This window comes from Crinia signifera, chromosome 8, assembly GCF_055691185.1.
Source record: "Crinia signifera chromosome 8, ASM5569118v1, whole genome shotgun sequence".
NCBI lineage: Eukaryota > Metazoa > Chordata > Amphibia > Anura > Myobatrachidae > Crinia > Crinia signifera.
The window spans coordinates 72,002,130-72,017,639 of record NC_139224.1 but is presented as its reverse complement, the minus strand read 5'-3'; positions in this window follow the sequence as shown (position 1 = coordinate 72,017,639).

Sequence of the window (15,510 nt, the reverse complement as noted above, 5' to 3'; positions counted from 1 at the left end):
AGGAGCGGGATCTTATAAAAGACGCACGCGCGCCCCGCCATCTTCACTCCAATCTTGGAGAGGGAAGAGGGTGGTTGGGAAGCTCCGTGTGCCCTGTGCTGTGCTCTGTGCCATGTGCTCCTTGCTGTGCTGTGCTCCATGACCTGCCCTGTGCCCTCACTGCCCTGTGCTCCGTGCCATGTGCTCCGTGCTGTGCTGTGCTCCGTGACCTGCCCTGTGCCCTCACTGCCCTGTGCTGTGCTCCGTGACCTGCCCTGTGCGCTCACTGCCCTGTGTTGTAGACTTGTATTGAGAGTCAGTGACTGTTTATTGGCCTTAGCCCGGTAGTGTGATTTAACTAACTAGGTGCTGCAGTGCTCACACGCAGGGGCTGCAGTGTCCACTGCCCAGGGGCTGTCCTGTGGCCTGTGCCCTGTTGTGATTTATTTAGCCCTAAGCCCTGTGTTGTGATTTATTTAGCCCTGAACCCTGTGTTTTTTGTGATTTAACTAACTAACTCAGTGCTGCAGTGCTCACACGCAGGGGCTGCAGTGCTGCTGAGTAGTACACTGTGTACAGGAGCTGCAGTAATACAAGGGGCTGTGTCCAGTGCGACGGCCTATATCTTATCCATTGTCCAGTGTCACGAGTCACTCACGACATATATCCTGTGTGACGACATATCCTGTGTCCAGTGTGACGACATATATCCTGTGTCCAGTGTGACGACATCTATCCAGTGTGACGACAATATATCCTGTGTCCAGTGTCACAAGTCACAACATATATCCTGTGTCTAGTGTGACATGTAATGTGTGCCGGCATATATCCTGTGTCCAGCGTGACATATATCCATTGTCCAGTGTGACGACATATATCCAGTGTGATGACATATATCCAGTGTCCAGTGTGACGACATATATCCTGTGTCCAGTGTGACGGCATATATCCTGTGTCCAGTGTGACGACAATATATCCTGTGTCCAGTGTCACAAGTCACAACATATATCCTGTGTCCAGTGTGACATGTAATGTGTGCCGGCATATATCCTGTGTCCAGCGTGACATATATCCATTGTCCAGTGTGACGACATATATCCAGTGTCCAGTGTGACGACATATATCCAGTGTCCAGTGTGACGACATATATCCAGTGTCCAGTGTGACGACATATATCCTGTGTCCAGTGTGACGACATATATCCAGTGTCCACTGTGACGACATATATCCTGTGGCCAGTGTGACGACATATATCCTGTGTCCAGTGTGACGACAAATACCCTGAGTCCAGTGAGACGACATATATCCAGTGGCCAGTGTGACGACAATATATCCTGTGTCCAGTGTCACAAGTCACAAGTTCACAACATATATCCTGTGTCCAGTGTGACATGTAATGTGTGCCGGCATATATCCTGTGTCCAGCGTGACATATATCCATTGTCCAGTGTGACGACATATATCCAGTGTCCAGTGTGACGACATATATCCAGTGTCCAGTGTGATGACATATATCCAGTGTCCAGTGTGACGACATATATCCTGTGTCCACTGTGACGACATATGTCCAGTGTGACGACATATATCCTGTGTCCAGTGTGACGACATATATCCTGTGTCCAGTGTGACGACATATATCCAGTGTCCAGTGTGACATATCCTGTGTCCAGTGTGACGACATATATCCAGTGTCCAGTGTGACATATCCTGTGTCCAGTGTGACGACATATATCCAGTGTCCAGTGTGAGGACATATATCCAGTGTCCAGTGTGAGGACATATATCCTGTGTCCAGTGTGACATGTAACCATTGTGTGACGGCATATATCCAGTGTCCAGCGTGACATATATCCATTGTCCAGTGTGACGACATATATCCTGTGTCCAGTGTGACAACATATATCCATTGTCCAGTGTGACGACATATATCCTGTGTCCAATGTGACATGTAATGTGTGCCGGCATATATCCTGTGTCCAGCGTGACATATATCCATTGTCCAGTGTGACGACATATATCCAGTGTCCAGTGTGACGACATATATCCAGTGTCCAGTGTGATGACATATATCCAGTGGGACGACATATATCCTGTGTCCACTGTGACGACATATGTCCAGTGTGACGACATATATCCTGTGTCCAGTGTGATGACATATATCCTGTGTCCAGTGTGACGACATATATCCAGTGTCCAGTGTGACATATCCTGTGTCCAGTGTGACGACATATATCCAGTGTCCAGTGTGACATATCCTGTGTCCAGTGTGAGGACATATATCCAGTGTCCAGTGTGACGACATATATCCTGTGTCCAGTGTGACATGTAACCATTGTGTGACAGCATATATCTGGTGATTTCTCTCTCTACATCATCCATTATGGATGAAAATATGTCCTCATGGACATCCATGGTCTCATCCATTCCTATCGTACTTCTTTTTTTGGATGGGATGTCCCGGATGGATGGCTGGGTGGGAGAGCCCCAGCAAATCTTTTCTTGCTCTTTTTACGTCTTTTTTTGGCTCTTTGGAGCAATAAATATTTTTTGGGGATATGATGGATGAATGGTGGGGAGAGGAAGTCCAAACAGCTGGGGATGGTCATCCAATTAGACCGAGTGTGCGGCTTCGGGAGGGACACACGTGAAGTTGTGAAGTTGTGAGGGAGGTAAGGGAACACACGCCTAGCCAGTCATATCAAACGAATTAACCTTAGCGGTAAATTGGGTGACAGATGTTGCAGACTGATAGACCTCACAACCTAGATAGGGGTCTATAAGGGTAGACTAGATAGGGATCTCCAAACCAGGGGTCCTAGAGAGGTGGAGGAACTCGGTTATCTGCCACCAATTACCCCCCTCACCTACACCCATTAGGTGATGGATAAGGAGGCAACTGGTAATGTTTCCAGAGTTCATCAACCTGATCACGACAGATAGGGGTCTTATTAGATTTTAAACTGATCAGAACAGATAAACACTTGCCGCAGGTTTGAAGTCAGTCTCTGCACAGACCGGCGGCTGCGCAGGAAACTCATACAGGGGAAATTGGGCCAACTACAGTAAATGAAAACAATTTTGTGAGCTGTTGAAGTGATCAAAATTGACTAGAAATGAGTGGAAACTAATGTTATTGAGCTCAATAACACTTTAGGGGCAAAAACAGGCCCAAATTCTGTTATTTTAGCAATTTTTAGCATTTTTCCAAAAAAATCCAGATCCAAAACCAAAACCCGCAAGGGTGGTTTTGCCAAAACCAATCCAGATCCAAAACACGAAGGGAGATCCAGATCCAAAACCAAAACCCGAAAAAGTGCCCGCCGCTCATCTCTAGTTCTAAGTTATTGCTTATGTATAACACTACTACAGAACTTGATTTTTTAGTTATCAGTTAATAAAGATTAGTGGGTTATATAAATGAAACTTTAATACATTTCATAAGAAAACAAGTTGGAAATCCCTATTCTCCACAGCCAGGCTAGCGGCTAATACAGGGTGTAATGGAGCTACAACACATGCTCAATGGACAGTGGCATAACTACAGTGGAGGCAGGGGGAGCAGCTGCTATGGGGCCTGAGGTGCTTCAAGGACCCACTGCTGTACCCAGTCATCAGCTGCCTCCACAGCGCCCCTTCTACCCCGATAATAGCATAACCCCGTTCTCCTGGCCCCCATTCCCAGGAGGTTGTAGCTACTTGGTGGATGTAGGAGGGAGGAGCTGATTTGGGGATATTTAGCAGTGCCAGATGCTATATCAGGTACTGCACACTCCACCTCCCACCTCTCCTTGTCTCTTTCTCTCCCTCCCTGATGACCCTGTCTCTCTCCCTCACACTAGTTCTCTCTCTCTGACACTGTGTCTTTCTCCATGATACTATATATCTCTCTCCCTGAGATTGACCATATCTCTCCCTGACAGTATATGGGGCAGATTTATTAAGCTTGGAGAAGAGATAAACTGGAGATAAAGCGGAGAAAAGGTAAAAGGAGATAAAGCACCAGCCAATCAACTCCCAACTGTCTTTTTCAAACACAGCTGATTGGCTGTGCTTTATCTCCTTTTACCTTTTCTCCGCTTTATCTCCAGTTTATCTCTTCTCCAAGCTTAATAAATCTGCCCCTAATTCTCTTCCTGACACTGTATTTTTCTTCCTGACACTGTAGTTCTCTCTTCCTGACACTGTCACTCTACCTGAAACAGTCTCTTTCCCTCTCCCTGACAGTATCTCTCCCTCTCTCTTTCCCTGACACCATCTCTCCCTTTCTTCCTGATACTGTCTCTCTATCTCTCTCCTTGGCACTGTCTCTTTCTCTTTTAACACATTGAAGATGTTTTCTACGTGGCCAGCAAATTCTAGTTACGCGCCTGCCAGTGGAAGCAGATTTTCCTAGCAAGTCTACACTGTGAGGATCCAAGTGATCAGACATCATACAAGTGTGAATATGGTAGAGTATACTGTACAGAATAGTAGACAGATAGAACAATCACCATACACATCGCCTGGAGAATTATAAAAATGAAAAGAAACAAGGGGATACAAATCTCACATAAATTAATATATAATTTAGAGTCAAATCTATCACTGATACTTTTATATGGTGTGTGCAGAAATCAATTAAGATTAAGGGGCAAATTTATTAAGCTTGGAGAGGAGATAAACTGGAGATAAAGCAGAGAAAAGGTAAGAGGAGATAAAGCACAGCCAATCAGCTGTGTTTGAAAAAGACAGTTGGGAGTTGATTGGCTGGTGCTTTATCTCCTTTTCCCTTTTCTCTGCTTTATCTCCAGTTTATCTCTTCTCCAAGCTAATCTGCCCCTAAGTGACTATTTACATGAAAATGAGCACAAACAGGAAATATATCCTGAGATTGTGAAAATTATGCTTTCCAAGTGCTCTATTTAGATATATGCTGACGCGGTAAACTTAAACATGACTAGATACCCATAAATCCAAGCATTACAGTACAAAATAAATACAATAATTCATCTGAACAGTAACAACTTAAGTGGATACTGTATCAACACAATATAACAACTGATGTTAAGACTCAGAATTTAGAAAATACTTTATTGATTTGTATAACCCCTAAACAAGAATAGAGGGTGACATTTTATGGGATGTGATTTTTAGTAAGATTTTCAAATCGCACCTTATCGCATCGCACTTTTTAAATTTGCATTTTTCCCTTCAAAACCGATTATTTAATGGGATGCGAAAATGTGCCAAAAATGTGCGAAACAGTGCAAAGAGATGCGATTTTATGACACATAAATGTGCAATTTCCCCCGCCGGTCATGTGCGAGTTTAGGATGAACCAGAATGTGAATTACAATACTGCCTCCGCATGCCAAATAACCCCCTAACCTATTGGCCCACCTAAGTCCCCTACACTATGCATCACACCCCCTATATAAAGGGGCACAGGCGCCATTTTGACCTTTGAAAGGTAGTAAGGATCATGGAGAGGAGAGGAGCGATGTCTGGGAGAGCAGTGGCAGTGAGTGCAGGTGGTAGAGGGAACAGTGGGCCAGTCACAGGCAGCAGCAGCGCCAGAGGAGCCAGGAGGAGAGGCAGCAGAGGCAGCACTGTGAGAGGGAGAAGCAGCAGTGTGGCAGCCAGCATGGACACAGCAAGGCCTGGCCCAGCCCGGACCCTGGAGTAGCAGGCCCAGCAGGAGGAGGTGGGGGACCCTCTTGCATCCCCATCCCATCCACTCACACAGGACCTCTTCAGCATACAGTCCGAGGAGGAGCAGCAAGAGGCCCACATGTCTGATGCTGACTGGCCTGAGGTGGAGAAAGATGGAGGTGAGGAGGAGGAGGGTGAGACTGCCCTGGAGGAGGAGGGGGACATGGCTGCAGAATAGGTGGAGGAGGCAGAAAGTGGCCACACCCAAAGTGGCCGCAAGGTGCGGTTCTCATATGAGGAGAATGCCGCACTAGTCCATGCTATAGTCCCTCTATAAGACCGGCTGCTGGGCAAACATAACAACAGGACCACTGTGCAGGGGAAGAGGGCCATGTGGGACTCTATTACAGGGGCCGTGAATGCAGTCAGCAGCCACAAACGAACAGTGAGGAATGTCAAAAAGAGATTTAATGACATTAAGAGGCAACTGAAAACCAAAATGGCCACTGAGGTCAAAGAGGCCAGCCGCAATGGAGGAAGAAGCCCCTAACCTGTGTCTTACACCTCCTACGAAAAAAAACTGAAGCGTATAATTCCACCAGAGGTCCTTCCTGGGCTCCATGTGGCGGACACAGATAGGCCTCTCACGCCACCCCAAACTGGTAAGTGCTCACACATTTTCATGTATACCATACATTGCAATGTTTTATAAATGTAATGCTCTCTAGAAATGTTAGCATAACAATAGTGTTGCTGTGGAACCCCAGCAAGGGTAACCTAGATAAATGTTATGGTCATAGATAGAAATTGCTGCTGATGCTGGGCCATGTAATTCCACACCTGCTGGTTTTGGACAAATGTATATCATATTATGTACAGGTTGAAATGGCTCTGGGCCCAAACATAGTTGTCATGTTGTCATAGCTAAAACGCCTCCATACAGCATTATTGCAGGCATTTTGGAGACAAAGGGTGACATTTAATATTAGTCGATTTGTGTTTTTTTTGCGATATTTTCACATAAAAACTGCGATTTTGCATTTTTTTGCATTTTTTGGCCAAATCGCACATTTAATAGGGTGCGCAACGGCCCATTTTTCGCAATTTTTGGGCGATAAATCGCACTTTCTAAAAGTGCGTAAAAAAATCGCACTTAGGGCCTTATTCGAGTTCACTCTTTCTGACAAAATCCTTCTTAGATGGACAAAACCATGTGCTCTGCAGGGGGGCAGATGTAACATGTACAGATAGAAATAGATTTGGTGATTTTTTGGTGATTCTTTGCAGGGTAAATACTGGCTGCTTTATTTTAACACTGCAATATAGATCTCACTTTGAAGTAAAACCCCACCCAAATCTAATTCTCTCTGCACATGTTACATCTGCCCCCCTGCAGTGCACATGGTTTTGCCCATCTAAGAAGGATTTTGTCTGAAAGAGTGAACTCGAATAAGGCCCTTAATTCGCATCCAGATGTTTTTGCACAGAAAAGTATACAAATCGCTTATTTAATGGCATGCGCAAACGGAAATCAGACCAGGTTCTGATTGGCGATTTGGCCCACAACTAACTTTGGTCAAGTGCACTAATAGTTAATTTGATCACAGGTGTCCTCATTTTTACTCAGAAACTCCCCCACATATACCCCAACATCATTAAGGACACCTGTGAGGGTTTGAGAGATGGAAATTTTGCAGAGTAGTTTGGAGTTGGCTCTATGTGATTATGCCCAATTGGAGGAGCTGCACAGGAGTAGGAAGCAAGCTGCGCGCCAGATCCAGGTACCCCGACTACTGCGTGTTCAGGTATGTATTGTGCTAGGCTGTACCTGGACTCCCTCTCAGATCAACAGGTTGTGGGGATGTTTCGCCTGAACCGCATTAACCTGTTGGACTTATATGAGCATGTGAGAGATGATTTGGACCCTTACGGGGGGGGGGGGAGGCAACTATGCAAGTTCTACACGCATAACCCTCTGAGGCACTTATGTATTATATAGCTTCCCTTCTGGACTTGTAACTTGGTGGGACTACTCTGCTATTACTGGTGCCTGTCCTTGTGTTTCCCTCCTATGTCCCTATAGATTGTAAGCTTGAAGCAGGGTCCTCCAACCTCCAAGTCGGTCTGTTGTTACCCAGTATGTTTTATCACTGTCTACTATTGTAAAGCGCAGTGGAATCTGCTGCACTATATAAGACACTGTAAATAAATAAATTAAAGTAAACCAATAATTGAAATGAATACTGTATATATAGTAATAAATGATGGGCCTTATTTGGATGTGGTGGAAGTTCGTGTAACTGCTGATCCCAATAGCAAAATGTATGGTAATGCTTCCCTCCCTCTGCTCATCGCTGGGCCATACACATTGGGGGATTTTGAGCTGAAAATAGCCAAAAATACCAAAAGTTATATACTTTCATTCATAATCGCCTAGTGTGTATGGGCCTTAACAGTAAGCAATCCATTTATAGGGTGATGCATTCAAAGCCAAGGTAAAAATAGCAATCAGTAATTTTCTCATACATATGGTTGGTCTGAAATAAATATGTATACAGTATATCTACAGTACTGTATGTATGCATGTGCGAACACATTGTTATTTGCAAACATGTATATACAGTACAGTATGCTTACCTGTGAGGTTTCAAGAGGCTGGAATTTCCTAGTCAATGATAAAAAAAGATGCATTAGCTTAACACATTAAGGGGAGGGAAATTTACTAAAATAAATATGGGTAAAATAGGCGTATTCGTATATGAAAATACACCTATTTTATTGGTATACTGTACGTATTTTCGGCATTTACTATGCCGAAAAGACCTGCATTTGTATTAATGGCACATTAATATTCATATTTACGAATACAAATGTGTACGCCATCGATAGAATACGACTAGGAATCCCCATTCAAAAGAATGGGGATTCCTAATTGACTAATTGGCGGTAATTAGCGGGACAAATATGCCTGGAAAATACAGTACACTTCATTTTCCAGGTGTATTTGGCAGAAGCCTGCATGGACCAGTCAGATCCATGCAGGCTTCAATGTAAAAAAAAAAAAAAAAGTAAAATAAAGAAATAATAAAAACAATGTCTTATATAGCGCAGTAGATTGCGTTACAGTGTCTTATGTAGTGCAGCAGATTCCGTTACAGTGTCTTATATAGTGCAGCAGATTCCGTTACAGTGTCTTATATATTTCAAATGTAACATGCCAACACATCTTAGCCATGCCCCCAATTCATTACCGGGAGGGGGGGGGGCACGCGAAATATGCCCTTGCTCGGGAACCATGGCACCTAGCTACACCGCTGGGACAGAGGATACCTACCTACATGTCAAGGGAGGTAAGCAGCGGTGTAACTAGAAATGTAGCTCCCCCTACCGAAAAAAATTCTGGCGCCCCACCAACACACTGACAGAGCACATACACACTGACAGTGCAGGTACATAATGAACAGTAAATCTCTCTCCAGCGGCAGGCGGCCACAGGTCCAGTGCTAAGGTGTCCGGCGCCCTCCTGCAAACTATATTTGCTCCCTCCTTTTCCTAAAGAACAGTGCACACAAATAAAGGGTGGGGTATCATAAGGAATAGGTATAGCTCAATTTAATTTCACCATACAGTAGTATAGTCATTACATTACACATGGTACCCCTGATTCACAATACACCAAATAGTAGTGTCCCTTACACAAAGCCCACAGTAGTGCCCCATTTACACAATGCCCACAGAAGTAGTGCCCCTTAAACACAACACCCACAGTGGTGCCACTGAAAGCACCAACAATAGTAGTGCCCCTTATACATATTGCCCACAGTAGCGCCCATTACACATAAAATCCACAGTAGTAATGTACCTTGTACACATAATACCCACAGTAGTAGTGATGTAAGGTGTGAAGAAAGCAAAAAATGAATAAAATAGGGGATCAGTGAGAATGGGAAATGCGAGAGGAACAGTCAGTTGTGAGGGGAACAAGGGAAAAGTGGGTGTTGTTGGAAAATGGATGGAGAATAGAAATGATAGCTAGGGTACAACTTAAAAAAGATAGAAGGCAGAAAGCTAGATGCTGGGCAGAGTGAGGGTAGGACAGTCATATGCTGGCCAGAGAGAATGGGAGGGGCCAGATGTTGGGCAGACTGAGGGCAGGACAGCCATATACTGGCCAGAAAGAGGGGAAGGGGCAGCCATATGCTGGGAAGAGAGGGGGTGGGACAGATGTAGGGAGAGATGCTGGGCAGAGAGAGGGGGGACAGATGTGGGAAGAGGGGGGCAGTTGCTGGGCAGAGGGGACAGATGGTGGGGAGATACTGATAGGGGGAAAGATGATGGGCATGAAGATGGGGGTACATATGATAGGCAGAGAGGGATAAGGGGGAAATGTGATGGGTAGCGAGAGAAGGGAGAAATGATTGTCAGGGAGAGGGGGGTAGATACTGGGAATGGGGAGAGGACAGATGCCGGGGAAATGGGGGCAGAATGGCATATGCTGCGAGAGGGGGACAGATGTGCGGGGAGAGGAGCAGATGCTGGGGAGAGATTGAGGGGGCAGATGCTGGACAGAGAGGGATTAGGGACAGATTATGGGCAGGCTGAGGGGGTACAAATGCTGAGCAGAGATGGGGAGATACACTGGGCAAGAAGAGGTGGACTGATGGTGGGCAGGGAGATGAGGACAGATGGTGGGCAGGGAAAGAAGGAAGGGCAGATGTTGGGCAGGGAGAAGGGGGCAGATACTAGGCAGGGAGAGGGGGCAGATGCTGGGTAAGGAGAGAGGGTGATTTCTCTTTCGTCCAGTCCGGTTACACAACTAACCTTGGGATACTGGAAAGCTTTTCCCCTGGACGCAGTCTCCTCCCGTTCTGCATCCCATCATGCTTCAATTCGTTTTAGGTGCCCACAGGAGTGGGTGCTATGCTGATCGGCTGCTGCTGCAGCCGTTTTTTTTCTGGATTTTTGACTAGATTAGGTAGGTTTTTATTATTTTACTAGGTGATTCATCGCGCCCTCCGGGCGCTCTTCACACCGTCGTGAGGGGCTACGCCCCATTAGAAGTAGAAATATATGTGAGTGTGAGATCTAGTGTAATTGAGATAGAGATCGCAGAGAGAGATAGAAAGAGATCGCAGAGAGAGATAGAAAGAGATCACAGAGAGAGATAGAAAGAGATCGCAGAGAGAGATAGAAAGGGATCGCAGAGAGAGAGAGAGGGATCGCAGAGAGAGAGAGGGATCGCAGAGAGAGAGAGGGAGGGATCGCAGAGAGGGAGGGATCGCAGAGAGAGAGAGAGGGATCTCAGAGAGAGAGAGGGATCGCAGAGAGAGAGAGAGAGAGGGATCGCAGAGAGAGAGAGGGGTCGCAGAGAGAGAGAGAGAGAGAGAGGGGTCGCAGAGAGAGATAGAGAGAGGGATCGCAGAGAGAGATAGAGAGAGAGGGATCGCAGAGAGAGATAGAGAGAGAGGGATCGCAGAGATAGAGGGCGGTATTCAATGAGAATACCTGCGAGGTGCAGCGAATCCTTTTTAGGATTCGCTGCACATTCGCCACGTTCCGGAGCCGGCGGGCTCCGGTATTCAACGTGTCAGGGGCTCGCTGCCCCTGACTGGCGAATATGAGCTCCTGCGGCGATTGCCGCAGGGAGCCTGAGGACGGTGGCAGGCAGAGAGATGGAAGTCTATCTGCCTGCCCCAGAACGTTTGTGGGGGTTAGGTGGGCTCCCCGGGTGCCAGGCAGCACAGGCTGCCCCCCGGGGGTGCCAGCCAGAGCCGGATTAACAATGGGGCTGATGGAGCTACAGCTCCAGGCCCACTCTCTAAATAGGCCCATTTTATAACTGAGGGTCAGGGCTTTCCAACAAGCCCTGCCTTGCGTTGCTAGCCCCCCGGGAACTGGAGATACCGCCAGGCAAAGCTGGAACATTTTCCCCATAGGATAACATGAGACCTTCTAATTCCGACCCCCACCTGGTTCCAACGGCATCACAGAAGCTCGAGGTTGATCTCAGTCTAACTCAAATTGCTGGGCCTTCAATCTGATACCAGGTTGGTCCATATGGGTTCATTGGTTCTAGAGATATTGCGGGTAAACCGATTTTTTTCATTTTTGAAATGTAATTTCATGGCTGTTCATGTTGTTTGAGGACAGATTTCTCTGGAACCAAATGGCCCAGTTTCACAGGACCGAAATCATTTGAAAATCATTCTTAGCCCACATGTAAATGGGTCAGTTGGTTCCGAAGATAATGCTGGTAACTACCCCTAAAGTTTAAAGGGGGGGTGGGGTAGTTTTCTCTCCTCAAACCAGAAAATGCAGGAACTAGGCTGGTGTAATAGGGGCCAGCCCGGGTAAATCCCTGCATTTTCTGGTGTGAAAGGGGTATTATTTCAAATAGCCAGGACCTGCATTGCTCTAAATACAGCGGGGCAGCCCCCTGCTCTCTGCCCGGCTGTCAATGGCTGTCATTTCTGCCCGGCGGCAGCTGTCCCCCCAGTTACCGCAAGCATGTATTCCCCCTTGGCAATGAGCATGCAATCCCACATGGCAATGAGCATGTAACCCCTGTCAATGAGCATATAGGTAAGCAGCACTTATGTAGCATAATTTTTAACTGGCATTATGGTGTTTGGCATAATACTTAATGAACATTATGGTGTGTGGCTTAACATGTAATGGGCATTATGGTGTAATTTTTAATGCGCACCTTTGGCGCGCAATGCCCGTTTATGAAGCATATTGTGCATTATTGCTTAATCTGTTTGGTATAGTGTGTATTTTGGCTCAATCCATGTGGAAAAATTTTGCCTGAATCTGGGCCTTATTCTGCTTGGAGCGTCCGGGCCGTACGCGTACGTCCCGGGGTTTTTTACGATCTGCGCATGTGCAGATACGCTAATGCGCCGGCGCGAACACTCTACAACGCTTACGGCCGGTGTCTCAACGTGCGAAAAAACCTGTACGCGAGCGTACGGGTAATGGGGCGGCATAGGGGCGTGTTGATGGGAGCGGCCGAAATAATGAGGGAAAATGGGCGTAAATATGGGCGTACACGGGGGTGTGCACCAAAAATGAGCGGTGCTACTACCGCACGATCGACTAAGGCACCGTTCGTTTCGGACACAAAACAGGCGGCCGCCAACCGCCAGCTAAAACCACCCCTACAGATACCGCTTGCCAGCGTGCGCCTGAGTTGGCTAATTAACGCTGATTACTACTCAAACACATACACCTGAATGTAATAAGCAATGCTGCAGTCTATTAACTCCAAACCATGATTTCACTGCCTGCAAGCCACACATGCAGCACGCAAACACATTGGAAGCTTATGTTTCTATACTTCTCCACATTTAAAGGTTTGTTTAATTTAAGGTAAGAATCTTTTTATACGCTAAGGTAGGTATTTGCTAAACAGACACATTCACTACCTGCTTTCATAGACTTTACGCAGTAGCACACTCAATCTACACAAGTCGACATGTGTCAACGTGTTCACTCTAATACTAACATAGGTTTTGTATTTAGGATACAATAACATAAACCACATCTAACACCTACAAACGATGTTTCAGCAATGTTTTAAGCCCATGCCCACTATTTTGCACACAATCTTCTATTGAGTTAATAGAAAACAATAATTGAATAACAAATAGATTAATGAATCAATTGTCAGATTAGTAGTTGAGAGGCAAGATTTGCAGGTCCATATATGTGAAGGGTATGCCAGCATGCACGGACGTACGCTCACTCTCACGAGCGGTGACATAAGCTGAGTTTTCCATTGAAAACAATAGGGACCCGTCCGTGCAAACTGGCGTACGCTCAGATCTCCGCAAGAAGTCGGTGGGGAGACGGAGGAGAGACGGCCGTAGACGGCGCCGTACGCTCAGTTGTACGCCAGTTGTCGGAGTGTAAGGGCTGGGCCGGCCGCGTACGTTGCCGTACGCTCATTTGTACACCACTCCCCTTCTACGGTATTTCTGCCCGTACGTAAGCGGCTGATTTGTGGGTGGACTTAACCCCAACGGCCGCGTACGGCTAGCGTGCCGTAATGGCGAACGTACGCACGTTTGGCCGCTCCGATCAGAATAAGGCCCTCTGTGTGGCATAACATGAATTTTGGCTCAGTTTGTGTAAATTGCATGATTGGTATAAGGGGTATATGGGGTCCGGTATGATATGCTGGTGGTTGGAATCCCGGCGGTCAAAATACCGACGCCGGAATCCCGACCTCCGCAATGCCGACAAGGGGGGGCTGTGGATCGCTCCCCCTTGCGGGGGACACCCATAAAGGGACAAAGTGCATTGCAGTGGTCGGGATTCTGGCATTGGTATTTTGACAGCTGGGATTCCAACCACCGACATATTGACCGCATCCCGGTATATGGTGTGGTAAACTTAGATGACCACATAAAAGGTGCTGAAATGTTGTCTACCAAGTTTTGTCTTTCAGTATTCTTTTTACGACTGGAGTGCCGCCTCACCCCGCAAGTATCTTAGGATTTTATGACATTGGCATCCTGCGGGGGCACCTTTTGGAGGGCACCCGCCAATATATCTTCCTGCATTTTTCCTATGCCAGCCTCCTGCTTTTTCCAGGCATATATAATTAGTTGAAAGTATTTACAAAAATAGAGACCCATGAGCAGACCACCCAACCAGAACACTGGTCAAGCCTCCCACATAATCAGGTGCTGGCCACAACCCCTATTATTGCGCATAATAGGCCCTTGATAATTTTCAGCTCCAGGCCCATTTAGACCTTAATCTGGCTCTGGTGCCAGCAGGGGACCTATATTCACTATACCCGATCGTAACGATCGGGTGCAGTGAATATATGAATATGTAATGAGCAGCTCGGCTCCGGCGCCCCCTGCTGGCTGCTGTGTAAAAAAAAAAAAAAAAAATTAAATATATATTCATTAATTGAATACCGCCCAGAGAGAGAGGGATCGCAGAGATAGAGAGAGAGGGATCGCAGAGAGAGATAGAGAGAGAGGGATCGCAGAGAGAGAGAGAATCCCTTTCGTGGGCACCCCTCCCCCCACCCGAGACCCCCCCTCCCGAAATTCACGGGCACCCCTCCCCCCACCAGAGACACACCCCCCCCCCCAATTGGCGGGCACCCCTCCCCCCACCCATGACCCCCCCTCCCAAAAATCGTGGGCACCCCTCCCCCCCACCCCCCCAATTCGCGGGCACCCTTCCCGAAATTTGGGGCACCCCTCCCCCCACCCGTGACACACACACCCCCCAATTCGTGGGCACCCCTCCCCCCACCTGCGACCTCCCCTCCCGAAATTCGCGGGCACCCCTCCCCCCACCCGCGACCCCCCCCTCACGAAAAGTCGCGGGCACCCCTCCCCCCACCCGAAAATCGCGGGCACTCCACCCGCGACCCCCCCTCCCGAAATTCGCGGGCACCCCTCCCCCCACCCGAAATTCGCGGGCACCCCTCCCCCCACCCGCGACCCCCCCCTCCCGAAAATCGCGGGCACCCCTCCCCCCACCCGCGAACCCCCCTCCCGAAATGCACATGCCCAGGGGTCTGAGCAACCCAAACCAGCGTGGGCTGCGGCGTTGAGGAGGTCTATGAATGCCTTGGTTGATGCTCTTAATAGGCAAATCGATAACTTTATAAAGTCTCCTGGCCAAAAACAGAGCATCGTGTCCCTCCTGGAGAGGATCATGTTGGGAGGTATGAGTAAGATAAGCATCTGTAGGAGGCTCCTGAGACTGGAACATGAGCAACACGGCAAGTGATTCCACGGAGCAACCATACAAGGGTAATCCCGGAGGAAACATATCCCAGCAGCATACCCAGAACGATACGAAGTTACCCTCCCTCTAGTCACAGCTGTCAATGGGAAAAGCCCTGTCTTGCATCCCCAAACACTATGG